Source organism: Elaeis guineensis, chromosome 7, assembly GCF_000442705.2.
Source record: "Elaeis guineensis isolate ETL-2024a chromosome 7, EG11, whole genome shotgun sequence".
Taxonomy (NCBI): Eukaryota; Viridiplantae; Streptophyta; class Magnoliopsida; order Arecales; family Arecaceae; genus Elaeis; species Elaeis guineensis.
In genome coordinates, this window is record NC_025999.2 from 11,803,113 (window position 1) to 11,810,044 (window position 6,932).

The following is a 6,932-nucleotide window of genomic DNA, read 5'->3' on the forward strand; positions in this document are numbered from 1 at the left end:
AACCCAAAAAGAGATTGACAAAACTAAAATAGGGAAATGTAAAGAAACATTAGGATTTGGATGAGCGAAGAGAGAGATGAAGCCAAGGCTAGGATTACACAATGGTTTAGATTGGAGATAAGCAAAGGGAGGGTGATAACCCAAGCCTAGCAATCTCAAAGAAAGCAAGACGTTGGCGTCTCTCTATGCTTCTCTCTCCATGTTGTTGCTGTCTTAGTCAATAAGCTGCATCAGCTTGCGAAAGATTCTCTTGCTTATGCATTATGCAAAATTATTAGAAGATTTAACTCAATTAGAAAACATGTAAAGATGAAAGCTAGGGTGAATCATCAAACCAACAAATGGATCTAGAGAGAGATCAGAGGAAGAAATCCCCTCTTTAATTAGAATTTCAGAAAAATTATTCACTTAGAGCCCATCAGGAGGATGCATGTGATGGAAGGAAAAAAATTGCCTTTTCAAGTGTAATTCAAATTAATAAAAAGGGTCTTGAATGGGGTTATTTGTCTTCAACCCCATGGCCGAGTGGTAGCAAAAAAGATGGAGTTATTAGCCCTCTAAGGAATGAGTTTGCGAGGTAGAGTGGTGATGATGGGAGAATCGAACATCGACTGAGGCAGCAGTGATTGTGCTGGCAGTCGGAGAGGGGTCGAGGGTAGAGATGATGGAGAAGAAGGATGGTAGAGTGGTGTGGGTTCATGGTTCTATCGCTCCATAATTCTACAAGCAGATATTTATCTTAGGAAGAAGAGAAAAGGAAAGGAGATCTCACCAAAGTCGCTAAGTGAGGAGTTGAAGGAGGGAGGTGAGGGAAGGCAGGTGGCTCTGGCAAGGAGAGTAGGTGAAGGGCGGTCCCAAGTAGTGGAGTGGGAGAAGATGGGGAGAAGGGCAGTCTTGATTTGCGAGCACGAAAAGATTGGGGGCACCACTACCCTAGGGCTGCTAAAAGCTTGAACCGGCTAATCAAGATTGATCCAATTATAGAGCAGGCACATATGGATCAAATAATTTGAGTTAGTTTTTCTTATTCAGTTCAAAAATTTTTCAAAACGAAAGGAGATAGAATGTGAAAAAAAATCCAACAAAATCATTTAGGATTTAGAGTTTAAGAATTTTAATTTAGAATTTAAGATTTAAAGTTTAGGATCATAGGATTTAGGATTTGGATAAGAATTTAAGGTTTGGGGTTAAGGGTTTGGCATTTAGGATTTAGGGGCCGAACATCCTTCTTGGGACATGAGGTTTGGAGTGGATTTCTACCTTCTTGGCGTGTGCAAAGGAGGAGATCTATCTCTCCTCGTGTGAGAGACTTAGAATCATTCTAGAATTTTTGAATGAGAAAAAAATCAAAGAGAAGAGAGTCTTCATTCGATTTTTCTCCACCATCCAGCATCCTTCTTTGATCTATCTTCGACATCGAAAATGTTTGAGATGATCAAAAAAAAAAATCAAATCAGATCTACCATCAGAAGTCGACTGCACGAGCTAGCACTCTCACGGAGGGCTGATCGATTCAAGGACTTCATGTGGACCATCTATAGAGGCTAGATACTTGTGTAGCTACGAGCAACCAGTGAGGACTTTCAGATCTACATTCTTGATCGTAGAGTTTGACTATCCATGCTCAGATATTGGGTTCGAAATTCTAATAGTAGTAGATTAGATCTATTGCTGTGTGCTGATTTTTTGTTCACATACTTATTATTTTAAATTCAAATTTTATGCATGTAAATTCATGTCATAGATCCATTTGTAGGAGTTTAAGATCAGATCTTATACATGCATTTATAGATTAAATAGTTTAATCTAATATTCTTTTGTTGTAAAATTTTTAAAAGGTATGCATGAAACCCCTACGCATCTCAACATAATATAGATGCGATCTATGTTTGCTGAATTTTAGATTTCAGATTTACATATATGCATATTAGTTCATGTCATAGATTCTGTATGATAGTTTTAGATTTGATCTATGCATGCATTGTAGATTAAATTGTTTAATCTATTTATATTTCACTGTAAAATTTTAAAAATATATACATAAAATCGCCATACTTCTCTTCAACTGGTATCAGAGTGAAGGTTCATTATAATATGAACATATATGCATGTAGAGTTGAAATCTAGATTTAGTAATGCATGAGATATATTATGATCTGATTCTAGATATGATTTAATATAAAAATCAGATTTGATATAATTTAGATTAGATCTAAATTTTTGCATATATGATATGTGAATAGATTAGATGATCTGATTAGTAAGTACTTAGATTGGGTTAATCATCAAGTCATCCAGTCATTGGAGCAAAAAGAATTTAAAGGTTCTCTCTTCGTATTCAATAGGGTGCTCTTATGGTGTGTAGGGATGCTATATGATTTAATCCCATGAAAAAGAATATGAAAAAAAAACTTACTTTTTTATAAAACTTTAAATATCGAAATCCTAAGAATTATTGTATGTGATATAAAATATAAATTATATAAAAAATAAAATATTTAATATATATAATTAAAATTATTTTAATCATAAAAAATAAAATTTAAAATCATAAAATATTTAAATATGATCTAAAAATTTATTATGATTGATTTTATTTTAATTTATGTAAGAATTTTTAAATCTGAAACTATATAATGCCTGTTGGCATGCCAAATAAGTCGACTCAGTTTTGAACTAAGTCGACCTACTCCTTCGATTTAGTCAGCTCAGTGCTAACTGATCTGACCCAATTATCTCAGATTGAATAGTAATGATTACTATTCATGATCAGTTAGTCGATCAAGTATCAGACTTAGTCGACCTACTGAAGTGAGCCGACTCAGTTTATGAGTGAGCCGATCTAATTTTCAAAATAAAAAATTTTATAAAAAAATGATGTAAAATTATTTTATAAAATTAAAATGGTTTCAATTAATAACCTTAACCCATATTAATGATATACTTAATTAAAAATTAAAAAATATATTTTAGATCTAAAATTATGATTAAAGATCTAATAACATTGCATAAAATATGAGACATAGGTTAGCTCAAATCAGATTCTTTTAATTAGATTAGATCTAAGGTTAAAAATCAAAAACTTAATAGACTAAAAAGAGTAGTTGATTAAATCTAACCAATAGTTGATTTAGATTAGGTCAAGAATACTCTAGATCAAACACAATAGTTATAGAAGATCGAGTTCATATCTTTGATTAAATCAAATAGATTTTGATTGAGGCTCAATGGTTGAGCCTGAGTCATTAGGCTGATTAGATCACTAAGTAATTCGAGTTGACTCATGTTGTTAAGATTAATCAGTATAACTGATTTAGGTGCCTTAGATCGACTTGTCTCTAGTCCTTCTCATGATGTAGTGAAGTCAGTGAAAGAATTTATGATTTATCGATTGGACTAGCTAGTCTCTAGTCTTTTTCATAACTTGATGAAACCAGTGGAAGGATTTATGATTTGTAGATCGACTGATTATTTATAAAATATATTAATCAAATCTTTTAAATTATTATATTCATAAAATAAGCTAGTTATGGAGATAACTAGATTATAGCCTTCCATTAAGGTACATGATAATGCATCTAATATTCTAAATAGGTATTGAAGACACCACATGCCTGGTATCTATTAGGTATTAAAATTATCATTCATCTTATGATCTTCTTGTTGTGTCCTTCAGATCAATGGTCAGGTTGGCCGAGCCATACTCAGGCCTGAACATTCATTTGCTGGATGCACTTGATGTAGTCATGTTAATGGTTGGATCTAACTAAATTTTTCAGTAGAGGCACCACATGCCTACTAAAGAGATATCTGTGGCAAAATCTGATTACGAAAAATTATTTGAAGAAATAATTGATTAGAAACCTATCTATGGATGTACTAGGATTAGCCGGGCCACACTTAGATCCGAATGTGGTCTATATAGATTCTAGTACCCACTAAGAAACTAAAGTAATTCTTCAAATTAGAGGTAGAGGCTATCAATTCATATAAAATAATTGGAGAACTTTTAAACTAAAGTCTAAATCTTTAGACTTAAAATAGTTCATATACTAATATGTCAATTATTTTTTTTTCAAAAATGGTTAAAAAATTGTCACTCTATTCACTGTTAGATAGTGACAATATTATTGGATCCAACTTCGATAGTCAGAATCAGAAATAGAGTATAATTTTTGAGCTAATTGATAAGAAGTCTAAGGCTAACCCAATAATTAAAGAATTTTTAAACTAAAGTCCAAGTCTTTAGACTTAAAATAGTTCATATACTAATATATCAATTATTTTTTTTTCAAAAATAGCTAAAAAATTATCACTCTATTCACTGTTAGATAGTGACAATATTATCGGATCCAACTTCGATAGTCAGAATCAGAAATAGAGTATAATTTTTGAGCTAATTGATCAAGAAGTCTAAGGCTAACCCAAATAGGCTTAAAAGAGAAATCAGTAAATGATTGCTAGTCAAGATAGTTATATAATAACTCTTTAAAATTTTTCTATTGGTAATACTACTATCCAAATATAGAATATCGACGGTACAAGTCATGTTTGTAATTAGTTGCAAAAGATTTCAGGATAGTAAAAGATTTGAAAACGACAAGAGATTTCTGAATGTAAGAGATAGAAATCTATTTCAGTCTTAACATTAGGAATTGTTGAGCTTGTTCTCAATCCTGAAGATGTCATTTTAAGTGATTGTCACTATTATCCAATCTTACTAACGGTGTCAATAAGAATGATTATTACGATATTATTATGAATGATACTGCAATAATGAGTGGATAATTAAAAATAATATAAACTCAGACCATAGCCTATTAGTATAAAGTATACGTCTAACTAGCATCCTAGATTAGATATTGTCACTGAAACTTGCTTTTGGTATAATTGACTTAGTCACCTTTTATTAAAAAAGATGAATGAGCCAGTAATATTCCGAGTTTGATATATATTGATGTATTTGCACTGATGAATATAAATGTTAGAGGAGGGCTTACTACTTCATTAAAATCTCTGACGATCTATCTTGGTATAGGTGCGTCTTGCTTATGAAGCACAAGTCTGAATCAATTAACATGTTCAAACGATTTCGTAATGAGGTAAAAAAAATAAACTACAAAAAATATTAAAACTTATCGATTAGATCGATAAGGTGAATACCTTTACAATAAGTTTTTGACATATCTTGAAAAGAACTGGATTCTCTCTCGATGGACCTCTCCTGGGACACCACCATTTAAAAGGATGTCTGAAAGGAAGAATTAAACTTGGTTAGATATGGTTCAGTCCACTGTAGGTTTGCTGGTCTACCTGAGGTTATGTAAGAGAGACTACTTGATATTTTATCAAGAATATTCCAAGCAAATTGATCACCAAATTTTTATATAAAATATGGACTTGAGTAATTCGATACTCTCTTACCTTAGGATTTAGAGTGTCGAGATTATGTGAAATATTCACTAATTGACTAGTTTGGATTTTGATCTGATAAATATTATTTTAGAGATTTTTTTTTGATCTTCTTAATGGATATAGGATGTTCATGAATCTTAAGATATTTTTTTTAGAAAAGAAGTTCCTTGATGAAGAAACTGATGCCGTTAAGAGCAAACTTGATGAAGCTTGATAGGTAGAGAAACCATCTCTAACACATAAACCAACAGAATTGGAGTTGATTAGATCAAATCCAGGGCCTGTTATAAAGGCATCCTTGAGAAGATATGGTAGAGTATCGTGTCAGTCAGATAGATACTTTGATTTTTAGATTTGAGATAGAAATTTGATCTCCCATATGGATGCTATATAGGGATCTAACTTTGAGAAGTAGCTTGGAGACATTAAATATGAAATAAAGTCCATGAAGATAGATGATGTATGGGCATTCTTGATTCACTTGAAGGGATAAGACCCATAGGGTGTAAGTAAATTTTAGATGGATAAGAGGTGCAGATGGAAAGGTGGAGATTTATTAATTCTGTTCGATTGTCAAGAGATTTCATCAAAGTTATAGTGTTGATTATGATGAGATATTTTTTCTTTTGATAATCTTCAAGTCCATTCAGATTGAATCAAGCTTCTCAGAGTTGGAATATACGTTTTGAATGTATAACTTTATTGAGAATGAAGAAGAATTTTATATGTACAAATGGACTGATAGTTTTGTAATAGTATTCTTTGTATCGTTTGGATGAAATTCTCTTGATAAAAAATGATATCCCTACATTACAAAAAATAAAAGCTTGGTTGTCATCTCTATTCTTCATAAAAGTTTGGAAGGTTATGAGAACCATCCTTAAGTATTTATGAAATGCTAAGAACTAATGGCTTGTTTATGGAGAATATGACTTAAAACTTATAGAATATTGATTTTAATTTCTAGTCGGATTGTAGTAACAAAGTTTTGTCAGGTTATGATTTTATCTTAAAAAGAGGAGCGACATGCTGGAAATGTTCCATGCAATATTCAGTAGCTAGTTTTATTTACAATACAGAGTTCTTTTTACAGTATTTTATGCTGGTAAAGAAGTTATTTGGTTATGAAAATTTATCAGCGAGCTTGGAGTGGCCCTTTCATTGATGATCCAGTCTTTCTGTATTGACAGCAGTACGGAAGCCATAGCTCAAGCTGAAGAACTGATGTTCCATATAAGGACCAAATACTTTCTGCATCACTATCATCTTATTCGATAAGGTCGAGATAAAGTTGACCTTAGGAAAATTGACCGAAAGGAGAACTTAGCCAACCCATTGACTAGAGCAATTGGATCTAATGAGTTTAATGATCTCAAATAAAAGATGGTTATTTGATACTGATCTGATTAGCTTTAGTTCAAGTGAGAGTTGCTGAAAAATATGTCCTAAAGTCAATTATCTAAGTTGTAGATGATTGTGCTCCATATATGTATATGAATTATAAAATGATAAATATT